Source organism: Ursus arctos, unplaced genomic scaffold, assembly GCF_023065955.2.
Source record: "Ursus arctos isolate Adak ecotype North America unplaced genomic scaffold, UrsArc2.0 scaffold_30, whole genome shotgun sequence".
In the NCBI taxonomy this organism is placed as follows: Eukaryota; Metazoa; Chordata; class Mammalia; order Carnivora; family Ursidae; genus Ursus; species Ursus arctos.
In genome coordinates, this window is record NW_026622986.1 from 15451464 (window position 1) to 15476481 (window position 25018).

The window sequence follows — 25018 nt, forward strand, 5'->3', positions numbered from 1 at the left end:
GGCGAAAGGGGGGTGGGCTGCAGCCTCAGCTCTTCCAGAATAAAGACATGACTTGGAGAGTTTGCAAAATCTTGAGGATGCTTCCGAATACTAAAGCCTAGGCTCTGAGGACGTTTCCATTCTTCATCCGCAATCGCCCCGATGATGATCATTACCATTTTATGAGCAGAGCGTGGCATCCCACTCCCTTACCGGTGCTGGAGCAGGCAGTCATGTTTAAGGAAAATGTTTAAAAAATGAAGAGTGGAAGAGAAACTCAGTGGGAGTATTGTGATAATGGAATTCTAGTCTACAATTACTAGGAGTCCACCAGTTTTCCAAAGGATGAGAAATAGAGGATGTTATTCTTAAGGAGAGCTTGTGTGCCTCTAATGACCGCCAACAAGGTCCCCAAGGCAGTGACTGGTCCTGAAGCTCTCTTTTCAAATGAGAGGGCTGCTGAGTGAGCAATGTGAGCTGCTCCTCTTGGTCTGTTTGGTCTCTTCCAAATTGCCTGGCATCTGCATTAATTTAAAAGGAAACATCACTGGGAGCAGCTATTAATACAGAAAATAACATTAACTTTAAATTGTGGCCCCAGAGAGTGGGGCAATGAAATCTTTTACAGGTGTTCATTAATTTTTCATTTTATATAACACTGGTGAGGGCTTTAAAACATATAAAAATGGAGTCAGTTTTCTTTTCCAACTGTTTTACTTTGGGGGAAGCTGGATTACCTTAGCAAGTATCTCATCAGTCCTAACCCTTGCCTTCATCTTACTTACTTTCCCCTTCCGTCCTTCCAATGCTACGCCGTTAGAGTGTGACAGAAAGAGCACTGGATGGAATCAGTAAAGGCCTCTCTTCTCATCTAACTGTGCCAATTATTAGCTGTATAACCTTGGGCAAGTCACCTAACCTCTCTGAAGTTGAGTTTCTTCATCTCTAACATGAACGTAATGATACCGGCCTCTCTTCCTCTTCTAGCAGGGGAATTCAAGTTCTTTGTAAACTTCAGAGTTAAATAAATTTATAACATTCTAAGAGCTAGGGCTGGAAGACAGCATTTAATTCATTAAAGAAAAGAAGTTTGACAAACTTGGAAACCATTTCAAGATGTGCTTCTCTTCTTACAACTACATCAAAATTCTTTTCAAACCTTGAGTCACAAATCATCCTTATGGAACCAAGAAGAACCTAATTCTAGAGGCAACATTTTTTTTTCAAGGACATCCATCGTTCCATTTAGATCTAACACACACATGAAAAAGATCTCTGTCAGCAGAAAAGCTCACAGACTAAAAGTCATAATCATCTTTAACTTTTAGCTATTATTCTGCTAAGAAAGAAAGTGGTGTCTCGTGGGGTTTTATTAGCTCTCTGACTGCAAATGACTTAGCTCCCATACTCCTTTCATACAAATTAAACCCACACACAGAGTCTTGATTTAAGCAACGTAAAGCATTTTTCATCTCGAAACATCAAGCGTTTTCCCTTGACCTGGGCAATGTGATATAACATTGTCTCAGTAGGACTCTACATCAAATTTCGGCCCCCCACTGGCCCCCCAGAAGGCATTGATACTTCAGGATCCAGCATATCTTTGGGAGCCAAAGCCTTTGGACTTACTTCTTGTATATTTCCTCCATGGGCCCTTTAGTCTTCTAAATCTGTACTGACGACTTTTTTTCCCTCTAATTTCTACAGCACCTAGAAGAGTGCTGAGCACACAGGAGAAGCACATTAAATATGCACTGATTGAGTATTAAGGAATATTATCTTGTATACAAAATATTATGTGAGCCTAAGTCAAGAGGGAGAATTCTGGCATAGATGTATGTGTCATCTGCCCAGAAATAGGAGTTGTGCCTTTGGGCATAAATTATCATATTTTAATATACCTAAACTGTTAACAATTTAACAGTTGCAGTTCATTTGAGAATAGACCATTTATAATCTAGAGCAAGAATATGCCCAGCTAAGTTGCTACTCAGTAAACTCCCAATGCTTCATAACAGGAAGAAGGACAGTCTGGAATGATGAAAAATGATCTTGATTTCTAGTCTCGGTTTTGCCACAAGCTGCTTGGGTGACTGTGGATTAATTGCTTTATCTCCCTAATCCTCAACTCAATCCTTCATCTACAAATGAGTGGGTGCAACTGGGTGATCTGGTTAAGTTCTGACATTAAGCTGGGAGCGTCTGAAATCATTCCGGTTCTGTGGCTGATGAGTCAAAAGAGAGGCACAGACTGCTAGTGGGAGCAGCCCCTATACAGACAGAGGAGTTTCCAGAATCTTCATGGCTAGCTTTGGTTAAGTTGTCTGAAAATGGGTGCAGTGAATCGAAGAAGGAATTGGGCATGGGATTCTAACCATCACTTGAAACCCTCTCTATTTCCAGAATAAGTCATTCTTAAAAACAGGGATCCACTGTAACATTTTCAAAAGTGAAGGAAAACCAAAGGAACAGAAATTCTTTACTCCGGGAACTCAAATACAATATGATGTGTTGTTCGGTGGCAGTGTGGGGGCCTTAGCACATGGGAGGCTCTGAGTATCATCGTTGGAGTTCAAAGTTAGTTAGGGATAATTGAACTTCATGTCTCCTCCCACCAACAGCACCTTCTATGGGAAGTCACCTCTACCTTGGTAAATGATCTGAGTTCCTTTTGACTCATACAAGGAAGTTAAAGAAGCATTAGCTGTGCGTTATAATCAGAACCAAAGAAGTGCTTCATTTTTTTTCCCCTTTTATTTTCCAGGGCACTTTCAGTATTTCTAATTTCATTTTGGGGTAGAAAGTAAAAGCTGGAAGAAGCTGCTGCAGGAACAGCAGGTTGAAATCTTAACTTCAGATACTTGCTTTTTATAAAACGTGTCCTGCCTGCCTGCTTCCAAGCATTTCCCTGAAAGTAGTTCTCATTTCCAGTTGGAAAAGGATGTGGGGAACCAGACAAGAGGAGTGAAGTTGTGGTAAAATCAGCTGGCAAAGAAAGTTTTAGGGGCTGACTTCCCCTGATAAAAATAGTCTCTGTCTCTGGAGCCAGTGGCTTCCATGGAGATTCTTAATTGAAAATGCACATTTTCCACGTAGGGAGAAAGGGTGCTAGCAAGCCATTGCCCCAGCCCCTTTACGTCTGTATGTATCAGCTATGTGAATCACTGACCCAGGGAAGGCATATTTTCTGCAATGGGCTTTGAGTAATTAAACTGAAACACTCAAGTTCACTTCTAAGGAGAAAGTAATAACACAGCTACACCCAGAACTCATGAAAAGGAGCTAGAAGTTTTCTACAATTATATGATGGCCAAAGGGGAAATGCCTGTCCACATGGGGAAGGATAATCATTAAACACTAATATTCTTTCAAACTAAAAGTGAGGAGAGAGGAGTAATCTGTATGGAATTTCTGCTACGTGGTAGGCATTGTAGCAGGTAGGTCACATAGTAGGGACAAAAATGATAATAAACAGCAAACGGTGCATATGTTTTTTAGCATGAAATATGAGCCAAGTTCACTTTTATTGTGTGCTTTATACATGTTACCTCACTTAATTTTCACAAACTCTTTGTATTAATAACCCCATTTGTAGAAGAAAAATCTGGGGTTCAGAGAGGCTGTTTATCCAACATCACACTGCTGATAAGGGAAGGAACTAGGATTTGGACCCTGATATAAATAAGTGTGAAGCCGAGGCCCCTGATCTCTGCATCAGACTACATACTTAACACCTCCATTTTATAGACAAGGAACTGAAATTTGGAGTTTTGTAATTTCTCCGAGTCTAGCCTCTTAGAAATTGTTGAGCATAGACTTCAAGCCCAGTCCTTCAGAACATACGCTTTTACTCCTCCACCCAATATAAAATCTTCACTATGCAGTACGCTTAATATTGAGAAGTCTTAAAGCCAAGGGCCAAGCACTGACACTAATCTGTGGTTTTCACTCTGGGTCATTCACATAGTCAATGCAAATGCTTTTCTGTCTTTTCATCAATGAATTAACCCAAACTGCCTTCCATATTCAGTCACATCTTTTTTCATTTTCAACTTTAAAAAAATTGCTTATGCATTTGGAGGGTATTCAATCAACATCTGATTCTGAGATTGTCCCATTGAGTTGAACATGCAAGGCCAATAAGAAATGTGACTGCATTCCCTTCCGGAGTTGAAATAGGAGTTTTTTCCATGCCATGCTTTCTGTCTTCATCAGAAGTTAGTCTCATAGGAAAAAAAATTGCTGACTGAGATTGGTGTGAAGTCTAAGATCTGAGAGAAGCAAATAGGCTGCCAACATGAACCACAGTTTCTTGTTACCTCTGATTGCCTGGAGAAGGAAAAAGCTTTGCAGAAGGGGAAGTGTGCTTGTTTGAAGCATATTTAACAAGTTATGAATTTGCTAACTGGTCTGCCTCAATTGGGCAAAATAGTTGTCTTTAATCTGGACAAATACATGAATTTATTCCCCTAGAACATGATGCCATTTTATAGAATTTCAGCATGAGCCATCTGTGATGCTGGGCACCATTCCAGGAATGGGCAGTTAACTGTCTTTGAACTTGAGATTCAGGTAGACCTGGCTTTGAAGCCCCGCTCTACCATCTATAAATAGTGTGATTTGGGGGATATCATTGACTCTAATCTCAGTTTTCTAATCTGCAAAATAGGTTGCTTCAAGGATTAAATCAGATAATATATGTAGTGAAGAGTAAGGGCTCAATAAACGGTAGTTGTGATTATGATAATCAGGATAAAATTCTTCAATATTTCCATTTTCTTTCTCTAGAGCTACTTTTTCTCCTCCATGTAATTCTCCAATACGTAAATGACAAGGATCTAAAAAACATTTGTCATCATCAGCTGACAAAGTGATATTGTAATTTTACAACAATAGGGAAAAATCGAAAACATGCATAGCCTTTCAAATTGAGCCTTTTCAATTCAAACAGAACCTTAAAACTGACAAATGTGTCTGAAAACTGGACAGTAACAAAAAGTTAAGTGGCAAATTTTTCATGAAATGTAATGGAAATTCTATGTAAATTCACTCACAAAGAAGAAAAGTTTTGTTTAATGAAAGAGTCATAAAAATTCATCAACCATCAATCAACATTCGATTCTAGAATATTCAGTAGGTAATACTGGCAAGATAATTCAATGTGGGGAAGAACAGTTTTTTCAACAAATGGTGTTGAATTAACTGGGTATTCACATGCAAAGAATGAAGTGGGACCCCTTTCTTTCCCCATAAGTAAAACTTAAAGAGCTAAGACTATAAAATCTTAAAAAAAAAAAGAAAAGCAAATCTTTCTGACCAGAGATTAAACGTTCTGTGATACAACATCAAAGCATAAATGACAAAAGAAAAAAATAGATAAATTGAAGTCCAACAAAACTAACTTTTGTGCTGCAAATGGTTCCACGAAGAAAGTGAAAAGACAACACAGAAAACAAGAGTAAATATTTGAAAATCATATGCTTGATAGGTACTTGTATCCAGAATATATAAAGAACTCTTACAATCCAATAATAAAAAGATAAATAATGTAATTTAAAAATGAGCAAAGGTTCTGATTAGACATTTATCCAAAGGATATAAAAATGACCAATAAGCACCCGAAAAGATGTTCAACATGCATCATGGAAATGCAAGTCAAAACCACAATGAGTTATCACTAAACACACAAGAGGACCATCAAAATAAAGGATAACAAATAGTAAGTGTTGGTGAGGATGTGGAGAACTTAGAACACTCATGCATTGTGATGAGAATGTAAAATGGTATAGCCACTTTGGAAAAAACATTTTCCCAGTTCCTCAAAACATAGAGTTTCTTTACGACCCAGAAATTCCACTCTTAACGCGTGTATGTATAACTCCATTTATATAAAAGGTCCACAATAAGCTCATCTATGGAGACAGAAAGTCAATTAGTGGTTGTCTAGGGCTGCTGGTTGGTAATGGGAGTGACTGTTAATGGCTATGGGGTTTATTTTAAGGGAGACAAAAATTGTGGTGATGGTTGCACAATTTTGTTAATATACTAAAAACCACTGAATTGTACACTTTAAATGAGTGAATCGTATGAAATATGAATTATATCTCAATAAAGCTGTTAAAAAAACAACAAAAAAGAAGATAGTGCTGGGTGCTTTCCAGAAGTCAAATTACATGAGGCCAATGTACATGAGCCAAGAAATGAAAGGAAATGAGCCATCTCTCTTGGAGAGCCTTCCCCATTAAGCATATACATACCAGCTTCATTCATTGTTAAACAGCTTTGGTATTTTTTTTTAAAGATTTTATTTATTTATTTGACAGAGGGAAAGACAGCCAGCGAGAGAGGGAACACAAGCAGGGGGAGTGGGAGAAGAAGAAGCAGGCTCCCAGCGGAGCAGGGAGCCCGATGCGGGGCTCGATCCCAGGACCCTGGGATCACGCCCTGAGCCAAAGGCAGACGCTTAACGACTGAGCCACCCAGGCGCCCCAACTTTGGTATTCTTGTCTGTAAGTGCATCATCATATATTTACTATTTTCCTCGTCATGGACATGAAATGCTTCCAGCCTTGAGTTTGATATTGCAGTAAACGTGTGTGTGTGTGTGTGTGTGTGTGTGTGTATTTTTCGTATTCATATTTATTTAAACATTTATACATACATACTTTGTTATACTTTGGGGAGCATCTATTTATGAGTATATCCATAGGACAAGTTTTTTGAAGGGGAATTATAGTGCCAAATTGTCTGGCAAAGTTGCACCAATGAACATTCCTACCATAGAGGAGAATGCCCATTTCCTTACATCTTTGCCAATACTATCTAGAATTCTAATAAGTGAAATTTAATATATTTCTGTTTTAAATGGAATTTCTTTAGTTATGAAGAAGTCCAAGCATCATTCAACTTATTTACTGGCCATTTGTATTTCTTTTTCTGTGAACTTCTAGTTTTTAATTAATTTTTTATGGAAAATTAAAGAAATTAATGCATTCCCTGATATACGCATTGCAAATATGTCTTTTTTTTAATTTTTGTAATCTGCCATATGAATTTCTAAAACTTTGTGTTGTGTTTCTTGTTGATCTTTTCCTTTATGGTTGTGAGTTCTGTATCTTCTTTAACAATGGTGTCTCCACTTCAAGATTAGAAATAAACAAACCTAAACTTTCTATTGATACTTTGTAGTTTCACTTTTTACTATTAAAATTTTGATGCATATGGAATTTGCTGTGACATAATGAATGGGATATTTAGCTTTATTTATTTTTTAAAATGCTTAACATCTATTTCAACTTTACTCAATTATTTGAAATTTTGCTTTTAGCCTGAAGAACATTTCATAAACTCCATAAATTTGGGTCTATTTCTCGACTATTCTATTCCAATGATTTTCTAACAACTTTGTTTTCAGCACTAAAGTATTTTAATTTTTTACATATTTTGAAATTAAGTATATTAAGTAAAAATTTTAATTACTTAATTTCTTGATTTTCAACTATGACTATTTGATTGTTCATCTCATTAATCTTTTCCAAAGATATCCTAACTAAGATCATATGTTTATTTCTCCAGATTCATTTTGTTAAGGTCCCAGAAAAATATTTTGCTGGTAAACTAGTATTTAAGAAGAATTGATATTTTTAAATAATGATTTGTCCTAAAGACAAGTTATGCCTTTCGTGTATTCAAATTTTCTTAAATACCCCTCAATAGAATTGCTGAGGTTTCCTTCCTGTAAATCCAGCATATTTCTTTTGAAGTTTGTTCTTAAGTATTTTTTTGTTGTTACTGTAAATGAGATCTTTTCCACTTATCCATTATATTTATCCTTTGATGATTGGTTTGAATATGGGGAAATCACATGCATGCTAATTTTTTTTGGTTTTTAGGTTAAATGTTCAACCAGTCCTCTTTCTGAATTACTTTGAGTTAATGTTTTTCTGTTGATTTTCTGTGTAATCAAGTTTTATAGTCACATACTATACATCCGTTAGATAATTAAAAATGATTCTCCATCCTAATATATATATTATTTATATATAATATATGACACATATAATATACAGATTTATACATTGATTATATATACATATACATATATATGTAATATTTAAGTTCTTCTGTCTAGTTATCTTGGCTAATTTTTCTAAAGTGATGTTAAATAAAAGTAGTAATAGTAGTAGTAGTGGAATTTCTTGAATTGTTTCTGTCTTTGATAAAAAATGCCACTACATTTTATATTAACCATAAAAACAGCATAATATCAGTGTTGTTCTGGAAAATCTTCAATTGTTGTTATACAAACTTCAGCTTCTCACACTGCAGAACATGAGAAAGTTGCCCTATGAGATATAACTTTCACTCTCATGCCTTTGCATTGATGCAAGGCATATTTTCAAAACCGTTGTTTGTTTTTACAACTGTTCTGGAAGATGGTTGCCTTCTCCTTGGGGTAGCTCCCTGGAACTATATAGCTTATAGTTAAGTCATATGAATCCTAAAGATACCCTTTAAATTCAGTAAAAATCTGTACAACCTTTTCATGTATATGATAAAAGGCAAAACTAAGTTTTGTTTGCTTAGGTTTTATAATATTGAACCATCCTTGCAATCCTGGGATGAATTTCATTTGGTTATGGTGAGTTATTTCTTCTTCTTTTTTTTAAGATTTTATTTTCAAGTAATCTCTACACCCTACCTGGGGCTTGAACTCACAACCCTAAGATCAAGAGTCACACGCTCTACCTACAGAGCCAGCCAGACACCCCATGGTGAGTTATTTCTTCTTCTTTTTTTTAAGATTTTATTTTCAAGTAATCTCTACACCCTACCTGGGGCTTGAACTCACAACCCTAAGATCAAGAGTCACACGCTCTACCTACAGAGCCAGCCAGACACCCCATGGTGAGTTATTTCTTCTTCTTTTTTTTAAGATTTTATTTTCAAGTAATCTCTACACCCTACCTGGGGCTTGAACTCACAACCCTAAGATCAAGAGTCACACGCTCTACCTACAGAGCCAGCCAGACACCCCATGGTGAGTTATTTCTTTAATTCACTACTAACTTACATTTATAGTTCATAAGATCGTAGTTCATATTGTACATTCATATGTATAAAGACAAATGGTCTAAGGATTCTTTTTGGGGTTTGACATTACATACAGGTTTTAGTTCTTGTCCCTATGAGAAGAATCGGTAGTTCTTTTTCTATGCTCTAAAAAAACTTATAGAGCAACCATACTATATATTTTTTATAAGGTTTGAAGAAGATACATATGAATTTAGTGTGATGATATGTATGTGGTTGGAGGAGAGGAGATGCTTTGATAATATTAATTTCTTCTGAGTGTGTTGGTCTATTTTTCCTGAGGTCAATTTTGGTAGCATTTATTTTCCTAGAAAACTTCATCCTAGCTTTCAAATTTAATTGTGAAGCCATGTATTTTTTATTTTATTTTATTTTTTATTTTTTAAGTGGGCTCCATATGCCATGTGGGGCTTGAACTCATGATCCTGAGATCAAGAGTCGAACGCTCTACCAAATGAGCCAACCAGGCACCGTCTGAAGTCATGTAAATTACTTTTTGATTAGCTGGTTATTTTTCTGTGTGCTTTATTTCTCTTCTTTCATTTCTAATATTTGGAATTATACATCCTTCTTTCTTTTCTTGATTAGACCAGACATTGCTTTATCTTTTTCTTTTATCTTTTTAAAAAATCTACTCTTGGGCTTATTTATTAATTCTATTATTTTCTGTTTTCTTATTCATCCATTTCTGCTTTTCTACCATTTTCTTAGGTTCATTTATAGTTATTTTTTGATTTCTTGATTTGGACTCTTTATTCACTTATTTTCCTTTATTTGACATATATGTGTATGCATTAGGGTTATAAATGTTTTATGATTTTTATTTTCTACCTATTTTGTCATTTGTTTTCTTTGAACAGTTGTTTGCAAGAGGGTTTTCTATATTTTCAAGTAGTTGTTCTTTTAAAAATGTATAATTCTTTGCTTTTCACGAAATCAAATTTTGTGAAAATACCAGACTGACAACTTTTTCAATGTTTATTTAGTTTTAATATAGAGGGGTCGTCTGCCAAATCAAGTAATACACATTTTTTGAAGAGGTACATGGCCTACCTACTTTTGAAAAGAATAAAAATGAAACTGCCTGTGATGGTTTAATATTATTCAATTCACTGACAGCCCAGGGAGGATTAATTATGTAATTATGTAGTCATTTCATAAGGTTTTACTACATCATCACTTTCATTGGGATGAACAGTTAGAGAGGACTTCACCAGTCTCTGTCATAAATTGATAATGTTCAGCCTTCTTCACTTTTCTCTGGAAGCCTCAAGAAGATCTAGCTAGGGAAGAAAGCAGCTTGAGTCAATGGTCATTACTGCATATGAGAAGGGATGAGAGTGCCTTTTTTATTCTCTTGCTTCAAACATTCGCCTCATGGTTAGCAAGAGTGGAGGCTACGGACAGTGGGGCAGGGCAGCAGAAGAGAGGACGCCACAAGCTAAAGACAATCCGGTCAGTCTGCTACTTCTTGAGAAGGCAGAGCTGGCTTGAGGGTGTCCTGCTGGCAGCAGTCCACTCTGACGAGTTCTGGGGGTACCCTGACCATACTTCTTTTCCCATGTGAGCTCTTCTGTGAAGCTTCCTTTCTGACAGACTTCAGAGTCACATTATCCCCACACCTCATCTCTGAGATTCATTGCAATTCCATAAAGAGTGCTTACAGAATTTCTTCAGACCTCCTTAGAGATGGTGCCCACAGAGACTTGCTGTCTGTCAGTCAGCATCAGCAACGTAATCTGCAGGCCCCAGTGGAATATGAGAATGTGAGGCCCTTGTTAAAAAATTAAGAATCTCCAGATGGAGACAGCAGAGCATTAAACCAGGCATGGGACCTTTTTAAGCACAGAGCTCTGTGAGACTGCTCAGGTCACACGCCCAGGAAGTCAGCTCTGTTGTCACTGGGTTCTCCAACTGCTCTGCTAACAACCAATGTCCTAAGAACAATGTGGGCTAAAACATGCCATGATGCCAGGGTTCAGAAAGGATCACAGCATGTCAAGGATGAGCCATTAGATCAATGCCAATTACTAGGACACTGTTATTCTCCCTTGCTGTAAATGAATGGGTATCTTTTAAAGACATTGGGGCGACAGGATGGCAAATTGCACAGAGGTCCTGTGGGCACAAAGCAGGGTGTTTCCTTCCCACATAGCTTTAGTTTTATGTGACTGTAGTCACTCCCACCTACACTGTGCTGACGACGTCTAGCTGTGGATTATAAGACTTTATTTATTTATTATTTGAGTGGGGGTAGAGGGAGAGAGAATTTCAAGCAGACTCCTTGCTGAGTGGGGAGCCCAATGTGGAGCTCAATCCCACAACCTGAGATCAGGACCTGAGCCAAAATCAAGAGTTGAATGCTTAACTAACTGAACCACCCAGGCGTCCGAGTAGTGGGTTATTTTCAAAGTTCATTTGCTACTATTGCTACTTCCTTTACTCCCTGTGTCTGCATAGACCTCATAAGCACCCTTAAGATGGCAAAAATCTTGTGAGTTTCTGATATGATGGTGTCCGTATATTGCAGAGTTCCGGCTGCTTACACCGCAGTGCGATCCCAGCCCCTTTCACACACAGCTATAGGTTGATATGCAGGCCTAGGTGCTAAGCTAGAAGTTAGCTGGAAACAAGGAAAGGCACCCAAAACACAAGGTCCTCTATTCTCAATGCCTAAACCAACCTCTATTTTGCTGCCATTGACTGACCTAAGAGCAGGCAGCCTTGTAGAGTTTGAGCCGATGAGAACACACACAGGTAGGTATGAGACATACATCAGTAAGCCCCCTGCATCTACAGGTCCCATGTTCCCAGAGGACATGCGCAGAGGCTCTTTCCTGGATGGGGCATGATGCTTGCCCAAGCGTCTAGGCACAATTTAAGTTCTTCCTGAAAAAACCTTCTAAAATTATAAATGTGTGGTATGTCATTTTCTCTTTACTAATTCAGGTTGGTCTGAATCACCAAAATAATTTTTACAATATTTACAAGTCTCAGTTTGAGAAAATTTCAAACACAACTGTGACAGTTCATGCTCCTGTATTCCTCCCTTTAACGTAGAGCTGGGGCTGAAACCATTTTTGTCCCTTTGCCACTAAAAGAAGCGAGCCTACTTAACCATGAAACTGCAATTGTTGTAGGTCAAAAAAGGTCAACTATTGTTAAGTTTCACTACAGTTCAAGCTACTACTTGAATGAAGAAGATCATTACCTGGGACATGAAAATCTTTTCTGTTTTCTCTTTAGAAATTTTATATTTTAATAAAATCTTGTCTGTAAAATAACTGAGTATAAACAAGGCAAGATCTGTTCTGTCTGCCATGTTTGAAGGGGAGACATTGTTTCTCAGATCTAAATGACAAAATCTTAACCTCGCGCCAAGCATCTTCTTTTGTAACAGACACAGAGAAGTAGGAGACTCTAGACTAGATATCTAGTCCAATTAACTTCCGGTCCAGTCTTGTGTGCACAAAATAATTTTTTAAGTCATAGATGGAATCAGAATTGTTTATATGTACTTCCTGAGGGAGCGGAGGGAGCCATTGGTCTGCCACTAGTTTTCTAAATATCATCAGATTTTAGGCACCGTACATAGTACCTTTCATTCAAAGTTCTTGAGGCATATCCAAGCTACAAATACTGAAATAGACCAGGGAACTCTTTTTTTTTTTTTTTTTGTTAACATAACTATGAAAGGTGTTATCATAGAAAATTTCCAATAATGGAGGGCAGCATTAACAGTAGACATACAACATGATAATAAAAATCATAAGAGGGGGCACTCTATTTATATGAGTGGATATCTATTCTAGGTACTAAGCACTTTTATGGATTATATCATGTAAGCCTCAAAACCCTCCATGAGGCAGGTTCTTTTTCACCTCTATTGTATAGATGTGGAACCTGATATCATCTATCATGTTAAGTTCCTATCAGATAGGTAACAAATGTCAGAAGCAATAGCTCAATTTAGGCCCTGCAACTCTGGGACCTATACTCTTAACCACTGTCCAAAAGAGTAATGGCAGCAACATATTCTTGACCAGTGCAGGCCTGCAGGGTCAGACAGGCAGGTCAACCTATCTATTATGAATTGAATTGGGTGGCCCCCAAATTCCTGTTTAAATCCTAACTCCTGGTGCCCCAGAATATGATTGTATTTGGAGATAAGGTCTTTACAGAGGTAATCAAGTTAAAATGAGGTCATTAAGGGGGCCTTTAACCCAATATGACTGGTGTCTGTATAATAGGGGGAGACTTGGACTCAGAGACAGACAAACGGAAGGCAATGCAAAGAGACAGAAGAAGAAGACCATCTGCAAGCCAAGGAGGGTGACCTGAAACAGACTTTTCAGGCACAGCCCTCAGAGGGATCCAGCCCCACTGGCACCATGATTTTGCACTTCTACCCTCCAGAGCTGAGACAATAAATTTCTTGTTTACACCAATCAGTCAACACTACTTTGTCACACAGCTTTAGCAAACCAATACACCATCTTAGCTCAGCGGCTGCCAAATCATATAGTTTTCTAGGCATAATTCGGTCCGTTTAATTTGATTCACTATGTTAAAAAAAGAAAAGTAAGCGTTATTTTTAAGATAGGTTATAGGTGTGATAACATGTGAGAAAGTGTGCTTTCACCAGCCAACCTGAGGTATACACAGGGAGAACAAGGATTGAAACGCTTGCCCTTTTTTTTTTTAATTATAGAAGCTGAAGTCATGAAATTTGTTGCTGTGTAATCTTCTCATTTAGAAATGTTTGAAAGTCTCCATTTCAACCTGCTCTCAACCCATGGCACTGTTGGCTGATAGTTTCACAAAAATGTTTCTCAGTGCCATTTCAAATATTATTTTTGGATAACATGGTCCTCAAAAGGCCATATGAAATATAATGAATGTACAGATTTATATTTGAATATAACCCTAAGAAAGTAACATAAAAAATAAAAGATGAGATGATTGTTAGGTTATGGCTGGAGGAAAGGCACAAAGATAAATAAACTAAAATGTATTAATATAATATTTTATAGAAATTGCACTTTTATGGGGCTTCTACAGAAGTCCTTAGTGACCCATGAAAATTCCTACGTTTAAAATGTTTTATGGAATTCCACAGAGTGGCTTCCAACGCAAATTCTAAAATTCCCTGGAGGCTTTGTAAAAATCTTACAATTTATAACCCATAAAAATATAATTTGAACATTCTTAATGCACTGTAATTTCATATTTTAGTGGCTTTGATTTCCTAAGAATATCAAGATATCTCTTTTAAATATAATGTGTTTTAAATGATCTGCCGTCAGGTTATAGTTGCTCAAATCCACAGCTGTCGAACCCTATTTTACTATTATAAAATAAATAATATAAGAGTGGTTACAGGAAACATAAGATGAACTATTAAGCAGTTAGTCCATATTCATCTGTTTTTTTTTTTAATGGATTATTTTGAACTTCGTTGGAACAAAGACTTAATGAAGCCATTAGGGTGTGTCACTGAGTTAGATCCCCAGAACTGTAATGGGTATTTGTTTTGCTTTGTTTAAATTTCTTAAGAGAAATATTGGTTCCATTTATTTATTTCCCCTTAGCTAGCTAGGACATTATTCAACCATGAAGCAAGGTAGACTCAGAAGAAGCAGAAACATTGTGTTCAGCTATTTCCTTTTCTACACAAATATTCTTTTATTTCTGGAATGAAAAGAGTGCTCTCCAACTTCATTAAAAGAACAATCTTTTGGTTAACCAAACCCAAGATCCATAGGAGGGAAAAAAGAGAAGTTTTCTGTTTTCTTCTGATTGCAAGCAGTGTATGCTAGAGATGATATTTTGGGTTATTAGAAAACAACTGAATGAATACCAGGAAGAGGTATGTGAACAGCTCTGTGTGGTCCCCAGAGAGGTGTCAACATTCAGCACTTCAGATACCATATGCCCATGGTATATGTAATAGACATCTATTGTTTTCCCTCAGCAGATTTTTTCTTTCTTTCTATAATGGAACCGCTTTTATATAGAGGTCCACCCCAGCAGACAATGTCAGGTTGATGGCCGTAGGGAGGAGCTGGCATAGAACACCTTCCAGGCCCAAAGAGTGAGTGTGCTGTCCAACCGTGTCACTGACAGCCCCTCTCTAGGAGTTTTCTAGTAGCATCTACAGTTAGCATGGTGACAAACTTCGCAAGAAAAAGCTCAGAAAGTACCTGTCTGAGAAAGTAAAACTGATACCCAAAGTAAAGCAAACATGAAAGATGACAAGAAGGAAAGAGAGCCTCCAGCAGTGAACTGGCCTTTATGTGGCATGACAGCCAATAAATCCCCAATTTTGCCTACAGTAGTTGGGTTAAGCTCGTCTGTCTTGCAACCAAAACAATCAACCAAACAATCTTTTTCTCTCTTTCTCTCATTTCCTATAAAAGTTAGGAAGAGCCGTTTCAAACGAATGAATCGTTCATGGGGGGAAAGTTATAGCTGTTCTAAAAAAAAAGAAAAAAGCTCCTATATTAAGCTTGTATTTGATTTCAATGTGAAAAGAACACTTGATTTTGCAGTAGCTCTTGAATTGGTCCCCTGCTTTTGTTCTTCTCACCTTTTGCCTGATTTAGGCTTAAATGTTTTTGCCTAGATTTTTCCTAGGCAAAAACGTATGTAAAGTGTTGCTGAAATCATCTGGGGTCATGCAGTTCTCCTTCACAAAGACAATGAAGCCTTTCGCCTTCAGGCTTGCTCCAACTTTTTGGTGTGGCATTCAAGGCCACCTTCCACTCCACCCTCCCTTCCCGCTCTATATCCACCACAGCCCCTTAGCTTTGAGCTCCACTCCCCTCCTCACCATTCCGTAAAGTGCCAGGTGCTTGTCTGTCTTCGGCCTCATGCTTTTCTTTGAATGGAAGGGACTTTTTCTCAATTCTGCATATCTTAATTTTGCTTATCCTTAAAAATCCACTTTATGGAGATTTCTCCAGCCCCACTACAAGGAACGAACGGCTGTCTTATCTCTCCACATTGTTTCTTTCTTTCTGATTTGTGTTAGTTGCAAATATTCTTCTCTCTTAAGAATAGTAAGTTCTTTCATTCACTCATTCAATGGATACTTAGCACCTCTGTGTAGGGGGCACTGAGCTTGACAGGAGGATATAACAATCCCCACCTCCTCGTGAAGGTTTGTGAGTTTGCTTTTATGGGACTGGCAATTTCCTTCTACAACTAAGTATGCACATAAACTGGGAGGCTAGAGTCAGAGGTGACAAAGTACAGAGTGTTCCTAAAGACTACAGGAGCTAGCCAGGTGAGGCCGGGATGGGAAGCTGTGCATGCAGAAGCCCAGATGGGCAAAGGCTATGGGGCAGGAAGCAGGGGCTCCTGGGAGGAATGGACTAAGAGCAATGGATCTGGAGAACCGTGCAGCTGGAAAGGGAACGTGGGCATGCTGGCCGGGGCGCTGAGGGCAGCGCACGAAGAGCCCTGCGAGGTAGGAGGTGAGTCTGGGTATTAGGCTGAGAGCAGCTGAGTTCTCAATGGGGGGGCAGCAGGATGAGATTTACATCTTGAAGGACAGATTGCTATTTAAAGGAAAGCACGAGGCATGGGGAGGCAGGTGAGAAGCTGGTGCGGTGCTGCAGACCTGGGATGATGGTGGCAACTGGAAGACAGTGGGGTGGCAGCAGGTGGGGGCGGGGGTCCTCTTAGTAGAGTCCATGGGATTTGGTAACTGATTAGATGGGGTTTAGTGAGAGCATCAAGGTGACTGCTGCAGATATCTTTTTTAATGCAGTGAGGTAATTAACCCACTGCCTTGAACATAATACATCTTCAGTGATGTATATTGAATTAAACTCCTGTAATGTTCCCATAAGTCACCAAGGGCACCCAGCAATTCATACGATATGCAATTATGCTAAAAACATGTGCATGTGTGCGTGCGTAAGCCTGTGTGTACTCTCTATTTTTCAGGTCTTAAATTTGGGGTAAGAACATGTCAAAAGATATACGAACACAGAAGTATCCTGAAAGACCGCTTGCTCACTGAACCCCGACTTTTATTTGTTTTATTCAGTGTTTGAGACGAAGAAGATTAAAATGGGGCCATTAGAGAACATTGGTAAGTTGTAGCTCCCTTATGGATTCACCTAACAAAATGACTCTGAGAGTTATTTGTCTTCACTGAGTCTGTGCTTTTGCCTGGAGGTCTGGAAAATATTTTCGTAGTAACTTACCATGACTGCTCTCTGTAGTCAATATAGTTCATCATCTTTCTGTTCAGCTAGCAACCAGTTCCCTTTTTCAGTGTTTCCTCCAAATTCATTAGATGCTGTGTCTAATCTAAAGATTTCGGGCCTTTCACATTTTCTCTCATTGTTCCTGACCATTTAACTGCTCATCTGAAAATAGACCTTCTCTTCATCTCTTAGATTTCTGTGATAAGATGAACAGAAGGGAAATGAGAACCATTCTTAACAGCTCGGCCTAACAACAGGAAGAAATGACTAATCAATTTAAGGGAATTATAGTTAAGCTCTCCATTAGCAAAAACCAAATATATGATAAAATCTTTAAGCAATTATACCACCCAGCTAACTAACCCTTTGATAGTCTTCTCAAATGCCATGCTTTGACTCTAATCTCCTTGCATGTCAACACCCACAGACTTCCCACAGTAGACAATATAACTGCTAGAGACCAATGGAGACTGGACAGTCATCCCGAAGTTGATTTCCTTTAGATCTGAGAAATTGCAAATGCCTGTTCCATGGAAGGATAGAATCCAAGACAATAGAAAGGGCGGGAGAGGAGCATTTGGACAGATAAAGAGAGTGAGGAGTCATTCATAGTTGAGCCAATGGTCAGAGGTCCTTGGGCTAGATCACCCCTTCTTGGAGAGAAGACACCCTTTTGGAAATTCCATGTCAGTATTGCAGAGTGCAAAAGTGATGACAATACTGGCGCCCTGTCATGGGCAAGCCCTGCACTTTAAGAGTTCTCTCATTCGTTCTGAGAAGCACTATTACCTTGAGCAGAGAACAGCTAGTAGCTAAGGACTTAGTAGCCAGAGTGCTTGGGTTTGAATTCACACTCTGCTCCTTACTAGCTGTATGACCTTGGGCAAGTTGCCTAAGCATTGGGTATTTCAATTTTGTCTTTTGTAAAATAAGGATAATAATGTTTACCACCTCAGTCAGATAGCTGTATATATAGATTAAGTGGTTTAATATACATAACGTACATCCAGAGAAGTTGACACAGTAAGCCCTGTGTAAAAATCCCTGCCCAGGGGTGCCTGGGTGGCACAGTCAGTTAAACATCCAATTCTTGGTTTTGGCTTAGGTCGTGATCTCAAGGTGGTAAGATCGAGCCCCGTGTCAGGCTCTGCACTCAGCACAGAGTCTGCTTAAGGATTTCTCTCCCACTGCCCCTCTTGCTCTCTCAAATAAATAAATAAATCTTAAAAAAAAAAATCCCTGCCCAAAAGCCCTACATAAGTGTTAGTTGTTATTATTAACATTATTATTATTATCTTCACTATACAGATGGATAAACTGGATTGTATAAGTTAATTGAGATACTGTTTTGGTAAGAGGCAAAGTCAAGATTCAAACTCAGCTTATTCTCATTGCAAAGTATATACTCTTTCTGTTATTTTCTTCCCTTCCCTCAAAGCATGGTTCAAATCTAAGCCCTGCCAGTTACCATCTTTGGGACTTTGGTCCAGTTACTGGACCCTCCTGAGACTCAGTTTTCTCCTGTCTAAACGGAGGGGTAATACTGATCTCACAAATTTGCTAGGCTGATTAAACAAAAAGACATGTCAGGTGCTCAGTGCAGAGCAGGTGCTCAGGATCTGTTCACTGAGGCTCTTGAGCCAGTGGCCAGGTCTCCTGAGAATTCTCTTGCCTACTGGGTATATCTGCTTAATCTTTGTGGCTATTGGCTTGCGAGAAGAAAAAAGCTCCAGATGGTTTTAAATACAAACAAAACAGCCAACTGAAAAAAATAAAATAAAATCACACCATGATCTTGTTCAATGGATGCAGAAAAATGACAAACCCTTCAAAGAGTTGACATCTTATCACACAAATGCATTTTCATCTGGCCTTTGGATAAAATTGACCTAGGGAACATTGGTTTCACAGCAAGAGAAGAATTTCGTCTAGACATTATAAAACTTATCACATTTTAATAGTTGTTGGGGAAAAAACTCAAAGCCTCCTAGAAATAAACTAATTCTTGTGCTAAAGGTTTTCCATCAAGTAATTCAGAGATCAGCTATGGAATGTCTTCATCAACTCCTAATACAGTTGACTAATAGGTCAATCGGTTAATCAGTAGCAACAGTAATAACACCCAACATTTATTATGTACTTATTCCATGCCAGGCATTATGCTAGCATTTTCTGTACATTATCTCATGTGATCTGCACAATAGCCACATGAAGTAGAAACTATTTTACTTCTATTTTATACATAAGGAAACCTAACTTGCCAAAACTCACTTGGCTAAGAAGGGGGCGGAACTGGGTATAGTAGAGACCCCTAACGCTTCTCCTTGTTGGCTCTCCCCTTCTTCCTGGCAACGTGGAAAGACTACACTACCCGAACTCTGGTAGTTAGGCAAAGCCATAAGACGTTTCTAGCCAATGAAACATGGATGAAAATGCTGGGTGACACATGGAGGCCAAGGCATTCAAAATGCTGGAGTGTCTAAGTTTTTCCCTTGCCTTGGCACATTTGGAAGCCACTTGTTGAGATGGCAATGTCTTAAGCTGGAAGGAACCTGAATTCCTGAGACACTGAATGAAAAATTGTTATTGGTTGTACTTAAAAGATTTTACATAAAAGATAAATAAACCTACAGTATGTTAAGCCACTGATATTTCAAGATTAAATTGCTCCTCTAGGTATAAGTTAGTACCAACCCAACTAAAACATCATGTTAGAACATTGGGCAGACTTCCCAGCCCAGACTCTCAAGCATTATGTGATATCTTCTGGACCATTTACCCATATCCGCCAAGAGCCCAGTGCAAAGTTAGTTTTTTTAAAATAATATTTAAGATATGCTTCAATAGTAATATAGAATGTATCACCTCTCAGAAAGTAGACAAGAAGTGATGTTAATAGAACCCCTCGTGTGAAATCACTGGAATCTGTGTGGTTGCCCTTCTTCACATTTGTGAATGAAGGTAATCCACGTGATCTGGAGGTACTACTGACACTCCGCAATATATTTCTACATAATTGAACCAAGTTCTCCTGCTCGAAAGGATGGCTGGTCATAGTGACTTGAAATGAATACACCCAATTAATTGTATCTCAATCCATGGATGATGATAATAATAATATTAACAGCCTACGATCACAGAATGTCTATGGTTTACAAGTTATATTCACACATTGTCTCCTTTTTTCCCCATGACAGCACTATGAAGTAGGAAATCCAGTGTTACTATATCCATGTCACAGATCAGGAAACTGAGGCTTAAAAAGACTAAGGAATCCTGAACTGCAGAGCTAACGCTGAGACTCCGATTTTCCAAACCATAGTACCTTCCTTCTAGGTAGGTGAACATGGCCAAGAAGAGTACTGAAAAGTCTTGTTAATACTGCCATAATACAAGAGCTCTTGAATCACCCCCAGGTTTCTCCACATATTTAGAATAGCCCCATTTGTAGCATTTGGTCAGAAGCAATTTCTCCCAGCAGTGGATGTTATTACAGTACCCCATGGCTTCAGGAACAGATCACAATAGGGTTGCCTTCTACAGACCTGAAGTTCACTATGTTCTACCTGCTGAGTGCACAAAGGTGAAGGGGAGACAGAAAGCCTAGAGCACATGAGAGGCGACAGTTAAGGCAGAAAAGTAAACTAAGAGGATAGAAATATATCCAACTCAAATAAAGAAAAAAACGAGGTTCCATGGACGAGAGCAAACAAAGTCTCCAGAAGAAGGCAAAGCTGGCTAACAGGTAACGTACGATGAGTGCTGTATATACAGATGATATTGGATGGACACAAGCCCACACTTCCACCAGTTACTCTCTGCTTATTACAGGCATCCCTTGTTTCATTGCATGTCGCAGATATTGCATCTTTTACAGATTGAAGGTTTGTGGCAAGCAAGTCTATCGGCACCATTTTTCTAACAGCGTTTGTTTACTTTGTGTCTCTGTGTCACATTTTGGTAATTCTCACCATATTTCAAACTTTTTCATTATTATTACATTTGTTACAGGGATCTTGAGCAACAATTACGACTTGCTGAAAGCTCAGATGATGGTTAGCATTTTTAAGCAATAAAGTATTTTTAATTAGGAGATAGACATTATTTTTTAAGACATAATGCTATTGCACAATTAATAGACTACAGTATAATGTCAACATAACTTTTATATGCACTGGGAAACCACAACATTCCTTTGACTCACCTTATCATAATATTTGCTTTATTGCAGTAGTCTGGTCGTGAAGCCACAATATCTCTGAGGTATGCCTGCACGGCAATTGCTCCAACAATTATTGAGCAATTATTCTCTTGGAACAGGGATAACAATCCCTGTACACAAACTATTTCCCAGAAAATGAGCTTTTTGGATGGTGCATGAATTCTTTGATCCTTTTAAGCCACATTCATTAAATGGACATACTAGGCCACATAGTAAACCTCTGGAGTCCTAAGAAAGTGAACATAACTTCCTGTGTGTTTAGCTTGACCCCAGTCTATATCACATGAGAAAAAACAGAAAAGTTATTAGCTTTGTGGCTCTCTGAGGAATATGTTAAATAGTAAGAAATGAGACTAACGTTTTTCATTTGGAAAGCTATTGCTGCATAAGCAAGAGGAGGGCATTTGAGACATGAGGAGACTCTGGTCCATGAGGTCACATACATAGGGCAGATTGGAAGAGCTGTGGCACTTGAATGCAGACAGAAGTGGGCTGGACTTTTGATTCAGTGTGACTTATGGACAGTTATTTTACTTTTCTGACCTTCAATTTTCTCAAAATGAAAGCATGGACATTAAAAGCAACCTACAAGTGCCTCGAACCTGCCATGCTTCCTCTACCTGACAACCTTTCCTTATTGTTTCCTTTGCCTGGAACATCCTTCCCCCCGACTTTTTGGTTGCTCCTGTGTTGTTTTAGGTCTCAGCTTAGATGCTCTTGCCTCTTTTAGGAAGGCCATTCTGCCTCCCTAGGACTGAATCAGGTTCATAGGATCACACAGGTGCTTCTTGAATTCCTCCTTCACAGTAGTACCTTCCCCGTCGATGGTAGTGTCCTGCCTTTGTGCTCATCCTTCCACTGCAAATTTATTAAGAGCAAGGGCAGTTTCGTTTATCATGGACACCCCAGCACTAGTGAAATGACTGGAACAGCAAAGTGAATACTTAAGAAACCATTCATTCATTCATTCATTCAGTAGATAAGTATTTATACCTACTATAAGTTAGACCTTGTTACAGTCCCTGGCAATGTAACAGTAAAGAAAACAAGAAATAGGGGCCCCTGGGTGGCTCAGTTGGTTAAGTGTCTTAAAACTCTTGATTTTGGCTCTGGTCATGATCTCAGGGTCCTGAGATCAAGGCCCACGGCAGCCTCTGTGCTGCGTGCAGAGTCTGCTTGAGGTTCACTCTCTCCCTCTCCCTCTGCCCCTCCCCCAGCTCACTCTCTTTCTCCCTGTCTCTCTCAAAGAAAGAAAGAAAGAAAGGAAGGAAGGAAGGAAGGAAGGAAGGAAGGAAGAAAGAAAGAAAGAAAGAAAGAAAGAAAGAAAGAAAGAAAGAAAGAAAGAAGAAGAAAACAAATAATCTGAACCCTCTGGACGCCTACATTCTAGTAGGAGAATGAGACAATCAATGAGTAAATAAAACATATACTACGCCAGATGGTGATACACTGTCTCCAACCCCATCCCATCTCTATCCCATCCTTTTCCACATCTTTGGGTCCAAACTTAGCCCCCATCTCAGTCTCTAATCCTATTCCATTTTCCTCTATACTTCTTCAATTTGAAATTCATTTCCATCCCAATCTCCAATGAATGAATGAATGAGCAAATGAATAAGAGAATTATTTTGTTTGTTGTTTGAGATAATGCTAGGAAAGGCTCTAGCACAGGTCTGGCCCTATTACATACTCAATAAATGTCCCCCCCCATCCCCCAGTCTTCCTATCTGTGATTGAGTCTTGTCATTTACTTCTTTAAAGCCTTCAGGGAGTCAGAAATAATGAGGTCTAAAGCTAACATTATAAAAATATATAAGAAAAAAGTGTTGAAAGACTCCAATATTCAGCATTTGAATTTATCTTAGCTGCTGTCTTCTCATAGAGCATTCATAGAATTCTCACAGCTCTTCAATGTAATGATTACCAAAAAAATCCTGATAATCTTATGGGGGATAAGCTCCAAGCCATGTAGACAGAGGCTGGATCGTTGCCATGGTTACAACTACTATGTAACCACTATCTGCCTGGTGGGTCAACACACTGGGTCCCGGGTCCTTCAGGGTGGTGGGGTTTTAGAGGGAGAGGGGTCTTGGTTCAAATTTCTGCTCTGCCACTTACTGGCCCTGAAGATTGCAATTCCCTTCATGCCTCTCATTGGATTTATTAATCTATATGATTGATATAATCAAATAATCCACTCCCCATGGTTATTATAAGGATCCAATGAATTAAAACATGTCTTAGAAGAGTGTCTGACATATAAGAGGTGTTCGGTAAATGTTGGCTGTTATTGGTTCTGATTCAAGATCGTCATACTGTCCCACTTTATTCCCTTCATAATGAGACTGGAGACGCTTTAGCAAACAAACTAGAGGATTTTAATTATAAAGAAGTTATTATTTTCTCATTTTGATATTTCTTGATGACTTTATGCTTAAGAAATCGAACACTTTTCAAAAGGCTTTTTAAAATAAAAAAATTCCTTCACAGCACTTGCATTACCATGATCATAAATGACTTTCAGTAGAATTGCTTAAAAAAAAAAAACTAGACAATCTGGTCTTCAATATGATAAAGATTAAACCTAAAAAAGGTAAAAAAGAACTGTTGATGTCTACTTTTCTGGTAAATGAAATTTATAGCTGCAATTTCTCTTGGGTATCTGGATTTAATGCATGTGTAATGTTATTCTGTACAAATATAAGTAATCATTGTCAGAGAAACAAATTCTCCCTATGCATATATCAAACAATCTTGTGTATTTCTACAAATTCAATAACATACATAACTCTGAGAAGTAACAAAGCAACTGGAAATGTAAATACATATATGAATCAACTAAAAAATAATCAGACTTACAAAATCTCCTCAAAGGGCCCTGGAGAACAACGGTCCTCTCTCCCTGCTTATTTGCTTTTGTACATGAGGGCGTCTTGGTTCACTTGAACTCCCCATGCATTCTCTGTCAGGGTTTCACAGGGTTTGTGAACTTGACAAATATCTTAATTTTCAAAAGATTTGTGCAAGAAGACTTCACGGCAGACTGCCTGAATCAGCCCAAGTAACCCTAAAAGATAAAAGACCAGGAAGAAATCTCTGATTCTTCCAGGTCTCTCTCTCTCTTTACAATTCCTACTTTCTATTTGTTCTTTCAGAATACCTCGCTCTTTTTCCTTTGTGTTATCTATTTTCATTCCTTTCCCACCTATGCTTCCAAATTGTGAACTTGCTGAGGGCTCGTAGTCGAGCAGATTACCTTACACAGACCGGCCTTCCATGAAAGTTCCAAAAAATGAGTAAATTTTACAGATAGATAAGTAACAAAGCCTTACTGGGATTAGCGACTAAACCAGAATTAAACCAGGCTCCTGAGACTTCTGTTTACATTGTATTCCTCTCGTTCATTCATTCATCGTTCATTCATTCCTTCATTCCTTCATTCTTTTGTTCATTTATTTATGCAATATCCTGGATGCCTGCCATATGCCGAACACTATTCTAGGCA